Source organism: Columba livia, chromosome Z (assembly GCF_036013475.1).
Source record: "Columba livia isolate bColLiv1 breed racing homer chromosome Z, bColLiv1.pat.W.v2, whole genome shotgun sequence".
Classification (NCBI taxonomy): domain Eukaryota; kingdom Metazoa; phylum Chordata; class Aves; order Columbiformes; family Columbidae; genus Columba; species Columba livia.
In genome coordinates, this window is record NC_088642.1 from 82,692,322 (window position 1) to 82,714,461 (window position 22,140).

At 49.1% G+C, this 22,140-nt stretch overlaps 1 long non-coding RNA gene across 4 annotated transcripts in view; it reads right to left on the reverse strand.

Moving 5' to 3' along the window:
* LOC110360564 (uncharacterized) overlaps nucleotides 1-22,103 on the reverse strand; it is a 69,363-nt gene extending 47,260 nt beyond the window's left edge. For all 4 annotated transcript variants that reach the window (XR_010469186.1, XR_010469184.1, XR_010469185.1 and 1 more), the window contains exon 1: nucleotides 20,206-22,103. This is a non-coding gene — a long non-coding RNA (uncharacterized LOC110360564). The remainder of the gene's footprint in view (nucleotides 1-20,205) is intronic.
* Nucleotides 22,104-22,140: the final 37 nt, after the last annotated feature.

The following is a 22,140-nucleotide window of genomic DNA, read 5'->3' on the forward strand; positions in this document are numbered from 1 at the left end:
TTTGGCTGTTTAATGCGCATAATGAATATACAAATTGAGTGACCACCCTACGTGACAACCTAAAGTGAGGTTTTTCTCTGCAGGAGCTAAGCCTTTAGGATGTGAAGCTTCGATAGAAACAGTCGTTCCCTCTCTCCGCCTCTGTTTTTCCTCTTGAAAGGATTTTTGGGGTAATCAATCCTAGCATACATCATATTGTTACAGTATATTTTCTCGAGTTGTTTTATAACTATGGAAATGACATAATTCATATAGCATGGCATCTGTTAAAGAGCAACTGCTTTACCCTATTTCTGCAGCTGAGAAGCATCTTTACACTCTGTGATTATCTAATAAGATGTGACCTCCATCTCTGTATTTTTACCAGTTATCTGGCAGATTCAGATAGATATTTCTAGACAGAGCTGGAAACAAGAAACAACCACCTTAAATACAAAACTGTGCAGAAGCCGTAGCTTAGTATGTGTTAATTATATTCAAAACTGCAGATTTTTAATGTTTAGTTCCTTCTTCTGACTTTAGCTGCAAAACAAAACTTTTAAACCACGCTTTTAGCTTGACATGGAAAGCCCCTTAATTGCAGATTTCTATCGCATTTAAATTTTAACTCACTGTTTGCTGCATTATTTATTGTTAGCGTATGCATTTCTAAATGTATGTTTTCAATATCCTGACAACTGAATCAGACAATATGTTGTGATTTTTAAACAATCAGTGCACCCATGTTGTAAGTTACTTTATTCTTGGCATTTCCGCCTACCTACAGAGCAGGTCCATTGACAGATTTCTGCTTCTTGTTCTCATTTACGTTTGCACTGATGTAATTTTATTTTGCTTGGTGGGGGTTATGTATGACAAAGAAACAGGCGTTAAGCAATAAAATTAAATTTATTATAGATTTTGCTGGTATTTCAGCCAGAATGATTTTAAGGATTTTACAGACCCTTTATTTGCCATCCAGATGTGAGGTTTAGACCTTGCCATTAAAACCAAAGGTTATTTCTTCACTAAGAAACTACATTGGATATAGACACATCTTCACCTAACAATGAAGCTCAACCAGTCTGGGACCAGAATGTGGCAATGGGAAAACAGTTATTTCAGGAAGCTTTGGATCAAAACTCACAAATAAACTTGAATTAGAAAAACAGGATGTATTTAAGCAAACTGGAATACAGCCAGGACACTGCTCCTACAGTTACAGGCATTCTCATGCTACTTTATAATGATCTCAAGGTATCACTGTCTGCATTTTACACCTTCTCTAAAGTTGTTGTCATTTCAAAGGGACAATATCAAATCAAATGTAAATTACAACTGAAGTGTAACTGGTTGCAAAAGTTGTGCCTTGGGACATATTTTATTTCTGGTAAAAACACAGCATTCTGAACTTATGGAATCTATGGAAATGCTCATAGCCCAGACAGGGTGCCACTGTGTCAGCAAATGAGAAAAGAAATTTGAAAACTGAAATGACAAAACTGATGAGATAGTTTTGGCTCTGTTAATTAAGTTGAGAAAATGACAAAAAGCATAATAAAATGCTTAAATACTTCTGGGCTTACTATTCAAGTGCTAGGAAAAATCCCAAAAAGCATCATGCAGAAGATAAAACACAGTTTTGATAGAGATGTATCACAGTTAATTTTAACGCCATTTCTGTCTGTTAGTGTAATAAAGTTCACCTTGAGCTCTCTAGAAAGGGATGTCCAACAGGGCTCGTTTTCCAGTCACTAACTCATGCACATATGTTATGGTCGTTGTGTCAAAAATCAGTGGATTTGGGGATGAAATCATTACGATTCCTTTCCATGGCCGTGACCTACACCAGCACATATGTGTGGTTTACTAGTGATGGTCTTCTTGGTACCCTGGAAAACAGTAAAGCTGAAAAGCTGCTTAGAGCCAGAGCTGTATTTCTTTAATGCTGTTTAACATAGTGTAAATTGAAAGAAATGACTGGTGCAGCTAAATTTAATAGCTATGTAAAGCACTGGAACTATGCAGGATCCCACCAGTTTTAATACATTGCCTGTGATCGTAGTAATGAGGCACTAGTGTGGTAAGCCATGTGCTTTTAACTTTTTACTCACTTGGAAAAAATGAAGTATCAACACAGTGATGGCTGTAAAATCTGATGGAAGGAATCCCTGCTCATTCATTTGGTGTTTTTATTCATGCCATTTGTGGACAAGCAGAAATTTGTTATTCATTAAACACTGAATTCTAACTAAACAAATAGATTTAATTATGCTATACTTTCCATGGTTTTGCAAACTACAGGACTTTGATCTTCGATACAGCAACACATACAGCAGGGAGGTGAATTTTACTGCTGCTGGTATAAAAGACCCATAATAACAGAGGTTAATGGGTGGGCAAGAGACCATACTTCCTTTCCAAATACTGTTCAGAAGTGTGTAAGTGTTAACCACTTGAATGCCATTTCATACACTAAGCAACCTCAAATTTCTAGGTGCATTAAAAACAAACGAATTCCTGGGAAAGCTGCAACTAACCCTCAGCAGACTTTTGAGAGACCCACAACACACTAGATGTTGCTCATTCTTGTCTGCCTTGAATAAAAATCAAATTATTCACCAGGAGAACATTGTTCTGGAAAAGTGGTGGTGCCCAGTTTTGAGGTACCTTGAGGTACTTTGAGGTACCTTGGTGTACCAGTTTTTTTCTAACCCTTCATCTGGCCATTTGAGCTTAATTTCATAGAGGTGTGATGATGTCCTCCAGCTCCTTGCACTGAAGGTCTCCACGGCTTTCACGTATCCAGCAGCTCCCTACCTACCCACACATACATTTACAAATGCATGGCCTTCGGTAACAAAAAAAGAACAAAAACAAAAAGCTGTTCCCCGCTGCTGAGCACACCAAAAATAAACTGTGTCAGAGGTCTGACTGAATGTTTACCCTTTCAGTCAGGATCTTCCCTTTAATACTATCCAGAAGTTGGGCCCAGGGCCTAGCAATTGTCTTACACAAAATATATAAAGAGATGGATTCAGGGTTAGCAAGACACAGATCTCCATTGTGCCCATCAGAGGAGATTGTTTCTCTTTCCCACACATTTGTTTTTCCCTATACCTGTCGGTTCAGGTGGACCAAAGCCAATATTTGAATCTTACAGAACTGCAGCATTTCAGTGCTGCAGCAGCTGAGGGCAAAGTCCAAGACCCCCACAATTTGTCAGGAAGACTGTTAAATGCAATCAAAAACACCTCGTTTTAACATGACTGTAAATTCTGATTTTAAAACAGCTGCTTTTGCCTTATTCTTGCTTCTTTTATTAACACGAAAATTGCGGATAATATTTTGAGACTGCTCTAGCAAAGCGTTTTGATGGTCCCATGCTCAAAGAGCTGATGAAACTGATATATTCCTCTGAAAACTCTTCTGCCAAATCAGTGTTTTCTTTGGAAATTGTCTGGTAGAACAATTTTTGGCCAGTTCACAGCTTGCTCACTGTCTCTGCATTACTGCGTATACCACAGCTCCTTCTGTTGTATCCTCCGATGCTGGATAATAGAAGATTTTGTGAATCAGGCCACTGCAGCATAAGCTGCTGGGTCAGGTAACTATTGCCAGAAATGTGCTTTGGGTAAAGACCTTGATTCTGCAAAGGATAGGGCTCACCACTGCACTGAGCAGCTTTTGTGCCCATGGCCCCTGCACAAGCACCACTAGCCTGCCTGGCCCCTAGCCCTTTGATACATGTGCCGGCCATGGCAACTTTCAGCTCAGCTTTCAGTGTTTCAAGCTTATCCTGGTCTTTGACATCCACCTCTTTTAAGCTAAGCCTGGATTTATAGGCCTAGGATGTCACCAACTGCCTCTTCTGCCAGGTACCACATAGGAGACGTTTTGGGTCCATTTAAGGAGTATTTGGTTTGGCTGTTGCAAGCTACCACTTGGAAACTCCCTCTGCCCAAGGGCTCTGAGGTCCACTTTGCCTACTCTCTATGCCCAGAAGGACATCTCAGCTCTGGTACTCTGTCCCTGTTCCCAGCAGCTGGTCTGCACTCAGTCTGTGCTGCTCCAGCAGAAGAACATGAATGCATAATTTACTGCAGACCACCAAGCCCAACAGGCACCCAATAAGTTGTCCACGCGACCTTTCTTTCCAGCCACACATGTGGTCCGAGGGTCAATTAACAACCAAAGTGTAATATTTTCAGCAGTGCACAGCTCTGTTCTGTGTAATAACGAGTACAACCATCTGTACTTCTGCTTGAGAAGTGGGTCTATGCGAACCTCATGAGGTTCAACAAGGCCAAGTGCCAGGTCCTGCCCTGGTGGGACAACCCCCGGTATCAGTCCCGGCTGGGGTGCAGGATGGAGAGCAGCCCCAGGAGAAGGACTTGGGGGCACTGGGCTGAGAGATTGGCCATGAGCCGCCATGTGTTCTCGCAGCCCAGAAGCCAATGGTGCCCTGGGCTGCATCCCCAGCCCCGTGGGCAGCAGGTTTGGGGGATCCTGCCCCTCTGCTCCGCTCTGGTGAGACCCCCCTGCAGTGCTGGTCCAGCTCTGGGTCCTCAGCACAGGACACACATGGAGCTGCTGGAGAGGGGCCAGAGGAGCCCCAGGAATGATCTGAGGCTGGAAGAGCTCTGCTGGGAGGACAGGCTGAGACAGTTGGGCTGTTCAGCTGCAGAAGAGAAGCTCCGGCGACACCTTAGTGTGGCCTTTCTGTGCTTAAAAGGGGCCTATCAGAAAGATGGGACAGACTTTAGAGCAAGGCCTGTTGTGATAGGACAAGGGGTGATGGTTTAAACTAAAGGAGATTCAGGCCAGACATGAGGAAGAAATTGTTGCCCTGAGGGTGCTGAGAGCCTGTCCCAGGTACCCAGAGTAGGTGGTGGATGAACCATCCCTGAGACATCCCAGGCCAGGCTGGACAGGGCTCTGAGCACCCTGAGCTGGTGAAGATGTCCCTGTCATGGCAGCGGGGGCACTGGGGGAGCTCTGCAGGTCCCTTCAACACAAACTGTTCTGTGATCTGGAGGGGACACATCTGTCTGCGAGCTTATCATGGACAGCTCATCTTTAAAGTACGTGCCCCAAACACAGCAGGCTTGTGTAACAAAGCACCAGTTTCATTTCATCCAACTGCCTTCACCAGACACCTAGGGCTGGCTGAAAGCTCTTTATGGGCCACCATGGGCCACACATCAGTGTCCCCTTCAGGGCAAGCTTGCTCTGGCAGATGCTCCTCTTTCCTTTCTTCCTACGGGGTTCTTGGGAGCCCACAGCACAATAATTTCTCCTACCATCAAGGGCTGGAAAGTTCAATATTTGACATCCAAATATTTGTGTGGATCAGACTCCAATAAACCATTAATGTTTCATGTACTGGCTTAAACAATAAGCATTTATTTTCATTTATACAACTAAAATAAGTTTGTTTTCAGAAATGTGCTGAACTGACTGTTACATCTGTAGAATTCCTGTGTTATGAGAAGAGTTAGACTAACACAAAAATAGGGTGTGACCAGAGTCAAGCCCAGTGTTTGTACCTAATCCAGCAAACCCTACGAAACAATCAACCTGTGTTTTCATAGCATAAAGTTTTCATATTTTAGTGGGAAGAAAATTTGACAAACATATTATTCATCCCTGTTTTTTCAGATAAGTGGGTAAGGAAGGAAAATCTTGGAGAGGAGTCGCTTCCAAATTATCTAAATGGGAATAGATATGCTAATGTACAGCCAGTGAGAATCCCATGGGGACTCAAAACCTCGGGCGGGCAGAGTCTAAGCAATGCTCTGCTATGTGCAAATCCAGCACTGGCATGGGTCTGTGTTTTGCCCAAAGATGAGCCGATCCCAGGGTCACAGCTGGAAATTGTGTGTGGTCTGTGTGCGGCAGAACCCCAGGCTGAAGCACGCAGATTTCAGCTCATCTGCACTGTGGATGCCAGAAAGGGAAACCAAGCTTTTAAGAGTGTGTCTTAGCAGAGCACAGATAGCTTTTTTCCAGCTCCAGTCTTTTGCTGCCTGGTGGGGAGTACTTCTTCACACAAACTTCTCCCGATCGATAGGGTGACAGCCCTAATGTATAGTTAGCGTATGTGCAAGGGTCATACAGCTGTCCCTTCAGTAGACATTAATCCTACAACCAGAACTATGCGAGAGGTTAATGTTTGCTAATCTAACAGACTCTCTTTCTCTCCGGTCCTGCAGGGATGAAAGGATGTGAGCTTCACTTAAGCTTTTTAAGTTGGGTCTGTGATAGATTCTGCCTGTTTTATTGCAAACCAGAGGGATGGGGGTGGAAATCTGTCTCTGCTCCTAACTCAGGCTTTCCAAGCCAAGAATATTGTTATCATTATTTACCAAGAGCAAAACTTTCCTTAGTGCCTAGCAAAGGAGAAAAGGATTCCCCTGTGTGAGCTGAAAAGGAGGAAGGGGCACAGGGGATGGGAGCATTTGCTCCCAAGCAAGACAAGCCCTGTGTTCAGAGCCAAATCTCCCTGGGGCTTGGCTATCCAAGCAGAGGAAAAAAAAAAGAAGTGAACTGTTGCATTTTGTGCTTTTCCTTTCAAAGTCGCGTAACAGTGAAAAACCATTAGGAGTGGGAATGCCAGGCAGAGTGAGTCTGTGTTGTACCAGAAAAAGAAAGGGGGGTCACTTGTACCAGAAAAGCCTTTGAAGGGAGACTTGAGGCATTCCCCAGGACACCAGCATTTTCCTGGAGACAGACACCCTTGTCTTACTGCGGGCTAACCCACGCTGCAGGGTTTCCCCAGACAATGTAGGGATTTCTAGGGATTCCCGGGAGCAAACAGACAACCCTCTTTATAAATACCATTCTATTTCCTTCAGAACCTGTGTTGAGCGGAGAAGGAAAACACAAGACTCTACACACCGCAGAGGGGTCTCATACGAGTAAATACAAGAACATTGCTCAGGCAGGGCAAGGGATATTTTCTGGCATGATATCAAGGAAATCATGCTGTGACCCAAGTACTGGTATTTGGATTCAACCTGAAATTATAGTAAATTAAAATGGGAAGTAGCAGGCTAACATCCTCCCGGAAAGCAGGTGGGGGGGAAATAAGAAGACTGTATCTTCAGAATTTCCTGTGTTTGCAATGCAGTGGATGTGTGCTATCCAGTACAACAAATTTACCATCACTTTGAAAATACCTCTTGAGCTACTCTCATCACAAGGCAGGTGCAGAGGTGAAATAAATGCTTCTCTACCCTCAGTGCTATCTAAAAGTATCTGGTTTGGCACAGCACAGCTTTACACAAGCCTGAGCCAGAAAGACATTATCACACAACAATGTTACTTTTTACTACAGGACTAATTACATCCAAAGTTTTACTTGAGAACACTAAATCAATACAATTTTTAGTGCCACATGGTGGGAACAACTAGATTAGCACAGCTGACCCATGTCTGGTCTCGGTAAAGCAGGTCTGAAAAGAGTAGTGCTGTGGGCAGAAGAGCAGCAGTGGGCTACATATAATGTGGGATCCCTTCTCCTCCCACAGCCTGAACTGAAAGGGGTGTCTGAGTCTCTTTTTCCACCACATCCCAGCCCTTGGAGGCTGGATTTTCCCATCAGGTTATTCTGCTTTCAGCAGGCAGACAAATCGATCCAGGAGAGTCCAGTCCCACCTGTCCCCACATCAGACCAGTGACTTCAGGAGCTGACACAAACCACATTTCATCTGGATACCCCAGACAGGCAGATGGATTGATAACAGATTAGCTATAGGTGGCCCATTGATTTTAAGAAAGAATGAACTGCAAGGTTTACGCAGTCCTTCTGTGATTTCTACCCCTGTTGTTAAGCATGAACAAAACATTTCTCCATGACTGTCAAATGCCCACTCTTCACACGCAGCTACTTGTTGAAATTGTTATTGAGACTAAACCAGCCCCTGAAAGGACCCAGCAACCTTTTTGTGTTAAAGGGATGGGGAGATGAGGCAAGGTGGACTCACTTTAAGAATAGGTGGTTTTACAGCACAACAAGGAAAAAACTTCTTTATGGCTTTCCAGGGACTTCAGGATTCTGTGTTTCTGTTTTTACAAGAATGGGCTGATTTGTCTTAGGCTATTACTGTCTATTACTGCTGGAAGTCCCGGGGAAAGGTGGGAAGCAGAGAATTCTGGCAATCTGCCTAAAGAGAAATCAATGAAACAAATTAATCCTTCGCAGGCTGCAATGACACAGTAATCCATCATTCAGAGCTGCTTTTATACACCAAATCAGAGAGCAGAGGAAAGAGCCCTGGGGGACATCACAGACAACAACTTACAGCAACACTGGGAAAATACTAAGGAATCAGTTTATTTAAAGAGGATAGATTTCAGTTGATTGCCTATTTCGTTTTATAGAGATTTTTCTTCTGTAGCGCTGCGAAGCCCTGGGTGGATGGCTCTATCTGCTGAATGCTGGCTGCCCGGATCTCCTCCCTGGGCTTCCAGAAGGGTTGTAAAAAAAGAAAAGGTATTTTTGTATTGTTACCCGTGACGGGTGAGTGGATGATACTGACTTTTGGAGGCATGGAGGGAGAGAGAAGGGTCCCCGAAGCCCCCCCGCGGGCTTTGCAGGATCGGGCCCCTGGGGCATCGGCGGCGTTAATCCTGATCCATCATTTCAGCTCCGTGGGATGGATGTGGGGCTAGAGGCAGGGGGGGTTGGAAAGGCCGGGCAGGATCAGACCAGTTCCCCCCGCCTAAACTCACCTATCCTCGCGCCCCCCTGCAGTCACCTCTTCGGGAAACCCACGCCGCGGGAGGAGGCGGCACGGATTTGAAACCCTCGACCCGTGCTTACAAGTCAGCTAGTGGTACCCAAATGGCTGGAGGGGGTTGGAGAGGGAAGGGGCTGCCGGCCACCGTCCCTCACCCAAAAAACAACAACAACACCGGTGTAGAGGCCGCGGTGACCTCGCTGACGGTTCGTCCGTCACCGCGTGGATGTGACCCACCTCTCGGGAGCAGGGCAGCCCGGCAGCATTTCCCATCCCCCGAGACGACCACCCCCACACACACCCCTCCCCGGGACACCCCTGCGACGGCGGGAGTTTGGCAACACGCTGGAAACTGGCTCAAAACGCGTGAAACAGCAGAACGGCCGAAACACGGACACCGGGGTTGCTATCGGGAGGGTTTTGGTTTGCTTTATTTTTTTACTCATTCCCTCCTCCCCCATCTAGAGGCAAAAGGGTAATTTTGGTAGCCCGCTTGCATGTCGGCTTCACCACCCTGGATACTTGGAAGGCGTGTTTTATTCTGGCTCTCCCCTACTTTGAAGAGATGGATAACGTAAGGACCTGGTGGTGCTGCTGGGGTCAGGAGAGCTATGCTAATTGGGAAGCCTAATTGCTTCAAGCAGTCTTGCCTCTAAACATGGAGAAAGCCGTTGAGGGAGTCAGTCTGTTCTTAATAAAATGAAGAAGCACTGAATTTAATTCCCAAGAAAGGGACTATAAAAGTTTCCACAGTGTAACTAAATGACTTCACCTATACTATTACCCCTCAGATGACATCTTGAAAGAAGGCAGACTCAATACAGCCTCCATATTCATAAATTGGCTGTGCTTAGGCCAGTAAATCTGGACTGATTTAAAAAGGCTTTTTCATCCTCCCAATCAAATGAAGTCATTGTTAATTAGATGTTTTCTGTTAACAATGTCGCTATTCCCTGCGTTACCTGCTCACACATTTGGTGAACTTCTCACAGCATCTGGATCAGCAGATTTTTTTTCCTTCTATTTTTTTTGCGGTGTCACGCTAAAAGGTGGTTTCCCCTTGTGACTCTCCTTTTCGGGGCGAATATCATTCACTCTGCTCCAGGATGGATAAATGCCGCCTCTGGATATTTGTAGAGGTCATTAACGTACCTGACGGGGCTTTGAGAAGAGTGAGCGCTGCGAACCCCCTCTCCAGGGGAAAAGCTTGTCCGGGATCCCCACTGGGATGGCAAGAACTCCCAGCCAGCCCAGGCGGGTTTCGGGATGCCCCCTTGCCCCGCTTGAGACAGCCGCCGAGAGTGACACAGGCTTGGGGACAAGTGTGCGGCGGGGTGAAAAACAAACAAACAAACAAACAAAAAACACAGAAAAAAAAACTAACTTCCCCCTGGTAGCTCGGGGTGTTTGCAAACAAAAGAAAAACCGCAGCGCCAGCTCCTCGGGCTCTCATCTCACTAGAGGCATGTTGGGGCGTGTTTCCCTCAGTTTAAGTGGTTTATAAGAGGCATGCTTTCTCCCTGCGCCGAGAACCCGGGGGGATGCGAGTTTTCCCTGCTTCCCCGCTGGTCTCGGCGCTTCGCAGCCTGCAGCGAAGCTCACGGGTGATGAGGAGGACACGAGCGGCATCCCACAAGTTGGGATGGGATGGGAAGTTATCCCACCGTGGGGTCTGGGAGGTGAGCGGTTCTGCAGCGGCGATGCTCTGGGTTACACTTGGTTGAACCGTCCCTTTCCTAGGCTGGCAGGAGAAAGCAGGGGAGTCCTGCTTAATTAGGTGTAGCAGGTGTTTTTTTGCCAAGTGCTTTGCACCTAAACCAGTGACCTCTTCAGATTTCCCCCACAATCCTTTTTGCCATTTAAGCCCGTCTTCATCCTACTTAGACAGATTCAGTCGTGTGTCTCTCTCCCGGAATCGGCTCCAAATAAACGGATCACGAATGTAAAACTATCCCCTCAAGACATATGACTAAGAATTGTCAAGGAGACTTTGGTCCACTATCCATGTCTATTATGCCAGTCACTCATCATGATCCCTTGTGGTGTGTCATACGTCATCATGACACTGATCCATGACACAGTTTAATACTATGTGGGGATGCTCCGGCACAGCACAGCTTCTTGCCTACACGCTGCACCTTTGTAACTCTCTGCAACCGCGTCCTCTGGATCCTCTCCAAAGGACCACTGCGCAACCTAAATTAAAAGCCGCCATCCCGGTCGCTTTCTGGCCAAAAACGCCGTGATCGGGGTTTCCAGCTATTTCCCTGGTTCGAGGTTGTTTTGCCTGTGTTTCCCGACTCTTTTTTTCCTCAGATCCCTCAGCCCAGCGGCTGTTCTCACCCTCCCCTCCCAAACTCGGGCTGAAGGGCTCATATCGGGGGATTTCCGCGCCTTGCCGTGCGCTTTACCCCGCGTTAGGCGTTGAGCGCTCCTGATGTTAAACTGAGAAAGGTGCCCGCCCCCACTTGAGATGTCTATTCCACTCGTGGGCGAAGGGCAACACCTCCGCGGCGGGTACACGCAGGGAGAGGTCGGCGGCCGGCCGGAAAGAGGCGAGGGGTGCTAAGGACGCCAGTCTGCACTCCCCTGCACCTCCGTGGGTCGTTAGCGTGGAGGAAACCCGCGGGGTTTGCGTGGCACCATCTCGGAGCCACCATCCGACCCGGAGTCGGAGCATCCTCTGGGCTGCGGGAAGGAGACAGATAATAGCGGCGGCTGCAACGCCTGCGATTTATCACGGCAATGAACAATGTGCAGTAATGCGGAGTAATTGCTCTTTCCGCTTCCAGAGGGAGCTCAAAGCTGGAAAATCAAGGTTAGAGTCTTCCAAACTGTAAACAATTTCCACAGGGCACATACAAAGCTCACGCAGATAGACAGGGAGACAGACAGAGAGAGAGAGTTCCCCGTTTGTCTCGGAAGGGACTTTAAGATTCATTTAGCAACGTGCGGGGAGGGATAAAGTCTCTGTCAACGTGTATTAATCTGTTTAGCTACAACTCAGGGCTGAGAAACTTTTACCTGTGCGCAGCGGGAAGGAACCCGAGGTGGGGTACAAGGTGAGCGAGAACCGGGGCTGATGAACGACAGGATCAGCGCCGCAATAATTAATTCACTGCAGACCACAGGGTTGTTTAGCAAGCACGTAAACTCCGGCTGGAAATAGCGACCTGCTTGTGCGCGTTCACGCAGGGATCTCACGCGCGTCGTGCGCGTACGGCTGCGAGTTAGCGCTGGTGTCCCGCCTGCGCGCAGAGTTTCGGGTTTTTGGCTCCTGTAATACACCCGAGTGTCAGGTTGTAGCGTGGGATGTGGATATTTACATCCATCTCCGCATACGCACCTCTCCCTGTAAGTTTTCCCTCCGTGTAACTCCGCGCTCGTCCCGTATCACATGTTTTATTAAATGCAGATAAGCCCGCTCGCCGGTTCACAGTTCAGCAACGGCTGACGCTAAAAATTTAATGCTGACTCGGAAGTGGCGCAGGCTAATAAGGGGGTGCGTTGAGCACGGAGCTCTGGAAGGGCGGCTTGGATTTGAATCTGGGAGAGAGCTATTTGCCCTCTGCGCTGAGCTCGGCCAGTGCCGAAGAGGTTAAAAACCATCCCCATCCTCATCCTCAACATCCTGCTCCAGCCCGGGTCGTGCCCTGCTCAACCTGCCCAGCCTGAGCAGCAGTGCACACCCAAGCACATCCAGGCACTCACACTCACCCACGGGGTCCCTGACTGCTCTAGCTTCCTCCCTTCCCATCTCTTCTCCCCCCTCGCTCCAGTCCCTGCCCTTCTGCCCCCCCCGCGGCCGTCAGGACTCCGAGCGGTCTCACATCCTGCGTATAAATCACGGGGAACAAGCCACAGGTTCGTTTCCTTCGGGGAAAAATAAACAAGTAAAAATAAATAAATGAAGCCGGCTTTATTGCTCTTTTAGCAGAGAGATTGCATGTCTCCGCTTATAAAAGGGGGCGGGGGGAAGAAGAGAGTACATTAAAGAGTCACCACCGTCTCCCTGACAAGTCATTACGCCTTTATCCCCCACCAATTAACCACACCTCAAGGGGCTGCCGCTAACAGCTAAATTGGGCTGAAAACTAAAGGACCCTCTGGTCTGCCCGGGATGGGGAGGTCCCCTCTGGCAGCCCCCCTGGAGCGGGGCATGGTCAGTCACGGACGGGGGGAGCCGTGCCGACGAATTGCGCGCAGGCGGGCGGAGCGACGAGGGGCGCGGAGCGGGTGCGCACCCGCGGTGGGAGGCGGCAGCAGCGGAGGGGCCGGGGGCGGGGGTCGCAGCTTGGGCCCAAGGATTATGTACCTAGGGGACTCCTCCATGAGCTGCCAAAACTTTTCTTTTTTTTTTTTTTGCTTTTTTTCTTCTATTTCCCCCCCAAAACTCCTCACGCTGCGCTGGAGCCCTGATCCGTACCACAGTCCAGCAAACAATTCTATTTATCTCCTTTATAATAGCCATTTTATGCGGCACAATGCGACATATACAGCAATGAATATGCATAGAGAGCTGCGAGGGGACATGAATGTGTTCGGTAAAATGCCACCTTCCCTACCTGTCCCTTTTCTTAGCTAGTTCCAACAAAAGGCATCCAGGATGCTTTTTGTGGCACTGAATTAATTCCAAATATTTGGTACACAAACTTAGGAGCCTAAAGGAGATTAATTTTCCAGAGTAATCCAATTAAAAGATTTCTAAACTAATCTTTTGGAAAAAAAAAAATAGTGCAAGGCTGAAGAGGAAAATCTGTTTTAAGACAGTGATTTATTGCACCAGTCTGGTCTATAGAAAGAGGCTTTCCTTGCTTGGAGATGACCACTATTCCTCCCCTCCTCTCGCAAATACACCCTAGCATATATGTAGCTGAAACTGTTTATTTTATTTTCTGGAGAGACTATCATCTAGGAGCGAATCTCGCCCTTAACACGCCAAAGAAGGGATTTTGGTCGCTTACAAGTACCCTAGACTTTTTAAAGTGCTAATAGATTTATGGTCTCTTTTCCGACGCCCATCCAGAGTAATTAGCACATATGTTCTAAATAGATGATAGTTTTGTGAGCAATAAAGCAATTACCCATCGCTGGAGCTGACGGTTCCTCCAACTAAACTCCAACCAGCAGCTAATTGGAAAAGTCATTTCAGCTCCATTGTCTGCAATTAGTCCTGCTAAACTATTACACCCAAACTACCTGGTTTGAGGTTTATTTATTCATTTCCATTTGCATTTACAAACGTTTACCAAGTCACGCTTAACTTTTCCAGGCGATGAGCCTCTCTGGGGCTGTTTTGGGGTTTGGTTTGTTGTTTGGTTGGTGGGTTGGCTGTTTTATTTCTCTCTCTTTTGCATCCAGGAGAGCCACGCTCCCATCTTGACCGTGCTGGAGGGCTCAGCGGTTCACAAACATGTGTCCACTCTGCTGAGCCGGGGTGATAAAACCCATTTTTTCCGGCCAGTGCAGCCAAGCGGGAGGGAAAGGGCGGTAGAGAGTAAGAAGGTTGATCCTGACAAAAAAAAAAAGGGGAGGGAAAAAAGAAAAAAAAAAAGACCTTAATTCCCCTTCGACCCGCGCTCTGCATTTAGGGACAGCCTGGATGACCCCGCAGCACCACAAATAGCAGGTGTTCCTTGGCTGGAGGAGCCCGTGTGTCCCACTGGGGACATGATACCCCCTGCCCCTTCCCATGGCACCGGAGGATGGGGAAAGGTCTGTGGGTCGGGTGACCCCTTTTTTGTCGTCCATCCTCCCCTATCCCCCCCTTGAAACTCCCTCCTCCTGGAGGGTGGAAAAATTAAACAAGATAGCGGGGGCTGAGGACTTGTGCACAGTGAGTGGAAGAAATGTGTTAAACATCGGTTTGACGCCCCACCGGAGCTTCAAAATATACACCGGCTGGATTTCTTCTACTTAATTTAATCTTTATTGGACTGGGTTTCTTCTCGCCATCTATTCACCAGAAGTCCCAGCAAAACGTACCACAGGAGAGAAGAGAGGAGGGGGACGGGGAAGTACTGTTTAGTCCTTCGTTTGAACTGCAGACTTTAGCAGGTATTTAGCAGGGAGGCACTCCAAGGAGTTTGAAATAGGTCTCTTAAGTCAAGACTTGTGCCCAGGGCTTGAGCTGGTCCTGGAGTAGAAAAGATTTGTGTGTTGGGATGGGAACTTGTAGCCTTAGCAACAAAGTAGTCACTTGAAGGAATTTAGAGCGAAAGCATCCCAGACTGAGAAAGAAACGCCAATTTCTGAGCGGCTAGGAGGGAAGAGATAGTGCCCTGGCTTGAGCCTCTAGAACAAAGCTTTTTCTATTTGCCAGTGACCCCCAGTTTTGTCAGCTTCTCTTTTACCTTTTTTTTTGGTTAAGCCTAGGGAAAAAAAAAAAAAAACCTTGGCAAGATGACCTCCAGAAAATCGCAGGCACCCCCTTCGCCGCCTGCACACGGGCCGGGCTCGGGCAACCAGCAAAGCAGAGCCAGTTGCCCACCGATGAGTATCAGCCTCCTCCAAAACTAACCCTGTGTCGATGGCCGGGGCTGCCTCTCCCAGTCCTGTCACCCTCAATATGTGAAAATTACCAAAATCCCTGCGTCTGAGGGAAAATAATGTCGGGCCGCCTCTCCGCGCTGCGCCTCCTACCATCGCCCCCCGGGAAGGGTCCTCACCGGCCGGGCGCTGAGATGGGGGCTCGGGGGGAACTCTGTGGCCCTGGCTGCCCCCCGCTCCCCCAGGCCACCCCGCCGGATTTAGGCAAGGGGTACAAGGGGTACCCTTCCCCTCGGGGTGCGCGCCTGTGTCTGCGCTGGCGCGCAGGGTGCGCGCATGGCAGAGGCTGCCCACGCGTGTCCCTGTGTGCGCGCACCCACGGGCACCCACCCCTCCGGCCGCGCAGCCCCAGCGCAAAAACATTTTCGTTGCTCCCAGAGCACACACACACATCCTTTTCTTTTTTCTTCTTTTTCCATTACGAGCGATTAGATGGTGTCTATTCAAAGTTGCTGATCCAGAGAGAAAATAGGAGTAGATAAAAGGAGATTTCAAGTGACCTCCTCGTCCCTTTCACACCAACCTGAGCCCCAGAATAGCCAAGGATCAACTCGGACAAAAGCCCTTTCCTTTTCCCTTTCAGCTTCAGAAGATTCAGTGCAAGGGGTTAACAATAAAACATATAACTCTAGCCCCTTTTGGTAGGATCAGGCAATTTTGTATACCTTATTAACGACACCGTTGGATATGCCAGGGCTTCACCCCTAGAAACGTGTGAATTAAAAAAAAAATGATAATAATAATAATAATAAAGCCTTGGCGTGGTAAAATACATAGCAGTCATTTACAGCTCCTGTGTTGGGCTGAAGCGGTTTGCTGTGTTTATTCTGTTTCGTTTAAACTTTATTTAAAGCGCATCCCCGTCCTCCCCACGCAGACAGAATACGCTGTAATAAACATATCTTACTTTTGACAGTTTAAGTGAAAACTCTAAGGTTTATTACTCAGATCAACTTCTGATGAGGTAAATATGATTACAGCGCTACTGTTGTTACCAGCCGCACTGCTGCATTTTCCCCAGCAAAATACTTTTGCACCTTTTTATCTCGGGTGCTGGGAAAGAAAGTGACATTAAATACTTAAACGTCTTGGAGCCGATGTCTGGTCTGCAGAAAGTCCAGCTCGAATCTCCTCCTGACGGACTAATCCCCGCAGTAAAAGAAATGGGATCTCTGACAGGTAACTATTAAGGAAATGATTATATACTGCCGTCGATTGCGTTGTCAGGACAATCTCAACTTTCAAACTCGTTTCCAAACGTCAGCTCTTCATCAAAAGCCCCAGTCCAATTCGGAATGATAAATAACACCAAATTCATCCCTAACAGAAGGCGGGGGTTTAAAATACAGTCAGGGGTGTCTCAACGCAAAGCCTCGTGTTAATGGTTTTTGTACACTTTTGTTTCTCTTGGCTTCGGCGCTCAGATCACCGCAACTTTATTTGTGCCGAAAGTAAATATTTGGTCCTGGATCCACCAGTGTGTTGAAAATTATTCCCAGATTTGCCTTATATAGGAAGGTTTGATTTGCATCAAGAGATCATAAATTTCTTTTTCCCTGGAGCTCTACCTGGGAATTGCCATGCCTTGTGCTGTTAGACAAGTGGCCTTGGGTTTGGTTGCTTTCTCCCCCCTTCCCACGCAGACGTGGTTTAGGGTTTGTTTGGTTGTTTGGTTTTTGTGGTTTTTTTAAAGTTTTATTTTGTATTTTTTACTTCCAGGCACAGATTTATTTTTTTCTTTTTTTTTTCTTTTTTTTTTCTTTTTTTTTTTTATTAAAAAAAAAGCAGCTTTTCGGATGCTCAGGCTTATCAGTTCGAACGCATGGCGAGTGAAAACTTGTGATTCAGCGTCCTGCTTTCGGGTTGGCACCGCAGCCCGGTACTTTCGAGCGCTAACAAATGACAAACCCGCCGCTCGGCGCGGCCTCGCTGCCGGGGAGGCTGCGGGGACAGCAGATTGCCTTCCCGAGGGGGTGCGGGGGGGGGCGGACCAAGGGGGGGCCGTTGTCACGCCGCTTTTTTGCCAATCCCGTCTAGAATAATTCCAGGGAAGCAGGCGGCGTGCGCGATCGCCTCTCTGGGTTAAGCACACAGGGAGGGCGAAGAACGTAGTGTGCTGGGGGGGGGACTAGGAGTGGACCCTTCCCGGGGGTCGTGGAACCCGCTGGGATATGCGAACGCTCCGGACAACGTGGGGATGTAGCCGGCGGCCCCAGGAGCGTGTTTCGGTGTGAGGGGTGAGGAGGAGGAAGAAGTCCGGAGCCACGAGTGATTTTTTGGAAAAAAATAAATAAATGGGGCAGGATACGCGTGGTGGAGTGACCAGGGGTACGGGGACAGGAGGGCGCTGAGGCGGGGGAAGGCGGAGGCCCCTCTTTCCCAATGCCATTCGACTTCAGTGAGATGCCGTGAAACGGCCTGGGCGATGGGCTTGGGCAATAGTGTCAGGGATACCTGGAGTGGGAAGGTGCCCTCCCCGGAGGCCGGGGAAGGAGGAGGGGGGTGTATCCATCCACCCGGCATCGGGCCTCCTTTAGAAAACGGCGGGGGTCGGCACGAAGCATCCCCGGGGCTGCACGTCCCGCAAGACGGCTGCGGGCAGGTGCTGCGTGCGGCAGCGAGCGAGCAGCCCAAAACAGCACCCGGAGGAGCCAGACCGGCCCCCCCCGGCTGCCCAGGGTGCTGCAACCCACCGGAGGCTCCCTTTCCAGGGCGGGGGGCGACACGATACACCGCTTCCCTTCGTAAAGCACCTCCTCCTGCCTGCACACATTGCATTGCGCTCCTCAAAGAACTTGGTTGTCCTCCAGGTCTGGCTGAGGAGCGGGGAGGGAAAAAGGGAAAAAGGGAAAAGGGGAAAAAGAAAGGGGAAAAAAAATAAAGGGGGGGGGGGCAAAAGGAGAAAAAGGCCTCGGCACCTCTGATAGGAAATGAGGCCTGGCTGCACATCACCGGTTGTCGAGGCCTGGCCCGGTACCACCGTCCTCAGCCCGGCTGCGGGGGACCCGAGGGGGGAAGCGGGGTCGGGACACACAGTGGCGGCTGTGGGGGAACCCGCTGCGACCGGTCACCCCCCGGTTTACAACAGGGCCGGCCTGGGGAAGGTGCTCTCCCGACGGCTCCGACCGAGAGGAGCAGCAGTGGGAGGTTTGGGGGGCAGAGAAAGGGGCCCCAAAGTGACCCTCTGGTTTTACAGTATCCCAGCTTCAAGGTGTCCGCTGGTCAGAGCAGGGGAGGGCTCAAAATGCTAAAAATTTGGAGCGAGAGGGACATTTTTGCACACCAGAGCTGCTGTCGCTCCCTGTGACAGCAGCCTGCACATTTATTGTCCTCTGTCTACCCCGGTACCTCCGTGCATGTATGCCTATGTATATATATATATATGTATATGTATATACATGTATATATGTACATCCGTGCGTGCCTGAGTGTATTTATGTATACATGTGTTGTTTCGTGGAGCTTGGCAGATGAAGCAGGCACATAACTTTCGTTTTGGAAAATGCAGGCTACCGATCTCAGCTCCCAGCTCACATGCAGCCGTGCCACTTACAAAATAACAATAATAATAATAATACCTTCAGCTGGGTTTTATATTATACTCTACTCGCCCTCGCCTTCCTCCCCTACAGAAATAACGTGTAGATGTTGTAGCCACTAATCTCCAGAGGAACTTTTCCTTTACAGAAGGGGAAAAGAAGGCTGCAGAGGAGAGAGCAGCCAGAGTCGTCCCGGATTGAGTTACACCGGGGAGAAAGAGAGACAGAGAAAGCAAAAGAGAAGGCGGGGGCGGGGGGGAAAGCAAAAGCAAAAAAAGCCACTAAATTCTCTCAAAACCCTGTCACCTTCAGATCCCAGCCTGAGCCGGGCCTGGGGAAAGCGGCGTCTGGGGCGACAAAGGGAAAATTAAGTCTGAGCATGTCCCCAGCGCCGTCTCCTCTACCCATTTCAGATCCGCAGAGGTTAAAAAGCAATCAAAGCTCATTTCCCAATTAAATGTGAGTTGTGACCATTTTTAAGTGTCCCTGTAATTTGTCGGGGAGAGGAAATGTCTCCCGTCGATTGAACTGTGCTTTAACCTGGTCAGCTGAGGCATGAGGCTACTTTTATTGATGGATGCCCTCGGTCCCGGCTCCCTCCCCAGGCTCCTGGACAACCACAGGACGCCGCAGACGGGATTTTCCCCGGGATTCCCGCAAACTTCACCAGCCCTTCATGTATCAGCTTTTTTTTTTAACCCCCATTTTATAATCTCTTTCCCTCAGCATGCAGCAAATGAATACCACCAAGGGCTTACGGACAGGCGAGGGGAGAAAATACCTCCCCGCCGCACACACCCCCGTCCCCAGCCCAGGGCAATCTGAGCGGGTTTAGGCTTCCTCCTGATTGCGGTTGCGCCCAGCCTGGCTGGGAAGCATCTGACCGCTGCCCCTTTAATCTGTTGACATTATCACCCAGATAAACAGGCTGCCATCGATCTTTTCATTAGGTGATCAAATAACAAACAGAGCAGGTGAAAGAGAAGAGCGTCAGGATGCTCGCACTTCGCTACCCCGGCGCCCTGCTGCTGTTTGGGGACAGAAGTTGCGCTCGGCATCGCCGTGGGGTCGGTGCCCGCGGAAACCCGCGTGGGTCAGCCCTGAGACACGCGTTGTGTGATCGGCGGGTGAAGTGGGGTGCAATGCCCACACATAGGGGGAGAGGAGAGGGCGGGGGGGGGGGCGTGGGGGGATGTGAAGAAAGTCTCGGGACAAAATAAGGTCTAGGCACCTTTCCCCCGCCCAAATAACGGGATGCCCAAATAACGGGACGCCGGGGGTGGGGGCAGCCCGAGGTGGGGGGTGGGAGGCTGGGGAAGGTCTCCCCGCCAAGTGCCGCGGCCCCGCTCCCCTCCCGCCTCCCCGAAAGCCCGAGGAGAGCAGCGGTGACTTGCCTGGGGTGTCCCGGGGTGTCCGGGAGCCGGGGCCAGGAGGAGCTGCGGGCTGCTGGGTCCGTCCACCTTCTCTCAGGCTTTTCTGCCTCTGTCTGTGTCTGTGTCTCTGTCTCTCTCTCTCTCTCTCCCCCTCTCTCTCCGTGCCTTGCTCTGCCTCTTTTACTCCCTGTCTCTTCACAGTCTGGGGAGTAAAATCTAGATGATATACATACCGAGCTTGCTTTTTTTGTCCGGTTTAATCTTATTCGTTTCACCTTTTCACTGACCAAGAGACAGGACCGAGAGTTTATTTGGAAAGAGGGGAGAGAGGAAAGGAGCCTACTGTTGCATAGTCAATAACATCCTTTTTATCAATGCAATATACAATAGAGACGGCTTGGCCAAGGGACTCATTGAAAATCTCTTCATTATTTCGAGACAAAATCAAGCGTTTATTCTAATCTCAGAAATGATGAAGGATTCTCCTCTCCAGCCGGCTCCCAGCCTCAGATTTCAGAGCTGACAGAGAAAGGGAGTTGGGGGGGGGGGAAGAAGGAAAAAAAAAAAAAAAAAAAAGAAAAAAGGGAAAAAAGTGATCACGATACATCAAAGTTGAGGCCTTTTTTTCCTCTTTCTTTCTTTCTTTCTTTAAGTGAAAGCAACCTCCCTTTACAAAAAACATTCTGACATACATTTCATCCCCTTTCCCCCTGCAGGATTTTTCCCCGACTTCCAATCTGATTATAAACTTTTGTGGGAGATAAGAGGAGAGTAGGGTTTGGTTTGGGGAATTTGGGTTGTTTGGTTTTGTTGGTTTTTTGTTTTTTTTTCCTAAGTTTGTTTCTTCTTTGTCACACACAGTCTTTCGACCCAAAGCAAATTTCAGACCTCTGGGCAGAAGAGGGAAGTCTGTGGGAATGCAGGCTTGTGAGAAAGAAGAGACACAAATTAAAAGGGGATTCTTCTCTCTAGTGCAGTTTTCTACTAAAAATAAAGAAAGGAAAAAACAAAACAAAACAAAACAGAGAAGGGGGTGTGCAAGGCCGCAGACAGGCCTGGTGGCCCCCCCCGGGCTCCCCGGGGCCGGCCGATAGGTGCCACTAGATGGCAGCCGGCGCCAGCGATTCCCGCTCCGCGCCGCCGGGGCCGCGGAGTGGAGCGGAGCGGGGCGGAGCGGGGCGGAGAGGAGAGGAGCGGAACGAGGTGACCGCCCCCCCTGCGCATCCCTCCCTTCCCACCTCCCGCGCTGATCAACTCACTTTTGGAAAGGGGATCTGCGGGTGATGGGGGGGGACGGGGTGGGGTGCGGCATTGCGCGCAGGACGGTTGGGGCTGTTCTGGACGTTCCCACACCCCCCAGCCCCCCAAAAAAAAGAATTAAAGGGGAGGGGGGGTGGTGATTTCCCACGCGGGAAGCGCTGAGTCCAGCGGGGCGGTGGGAAGAGGTGGGGGGTGGCATACTAGGTGAGGGGTGGGCGACAAAAAATGGCCCAAAGTGGAATGGGAATGTGTGGGGATGTCGGTGTGTGCGCGGACGTGTGTGCGTGTGCAAGAGTCCGAGTACCGAGCGCGTTTTCTTCTCCATCATTAAAACCCCTGGCGTGGCTTTTGCAATTGGGAAAGGAGAGAGAAATCCTGATTTCAGACGTAGAGGGGGGGGTGGAAATAAAGAGAAAAAAAAACCCACCAACTTTTCACGGGGAGCCCACATCGTTCCCTTTTAATTCCCCCTTTCCGCCTATCGCAATGCATCCTCCTCTGTCGATGTGTGTGCTGGGGTGTGTGAGAGAGGGGGAGAGAGAGAGACCGTAGACGACCCATACTAATCAGGTCTCAAAGTAAATAGCAGCGCAGGGCGATCTCAATGTAAATTGTGCTTGTCAGAAGAATCCCCTCTCCCTCCCTCCTTCTACCCTCCCTCTCTCGCTCGCTCCCCCCACACCCCTCTTCCTCCCC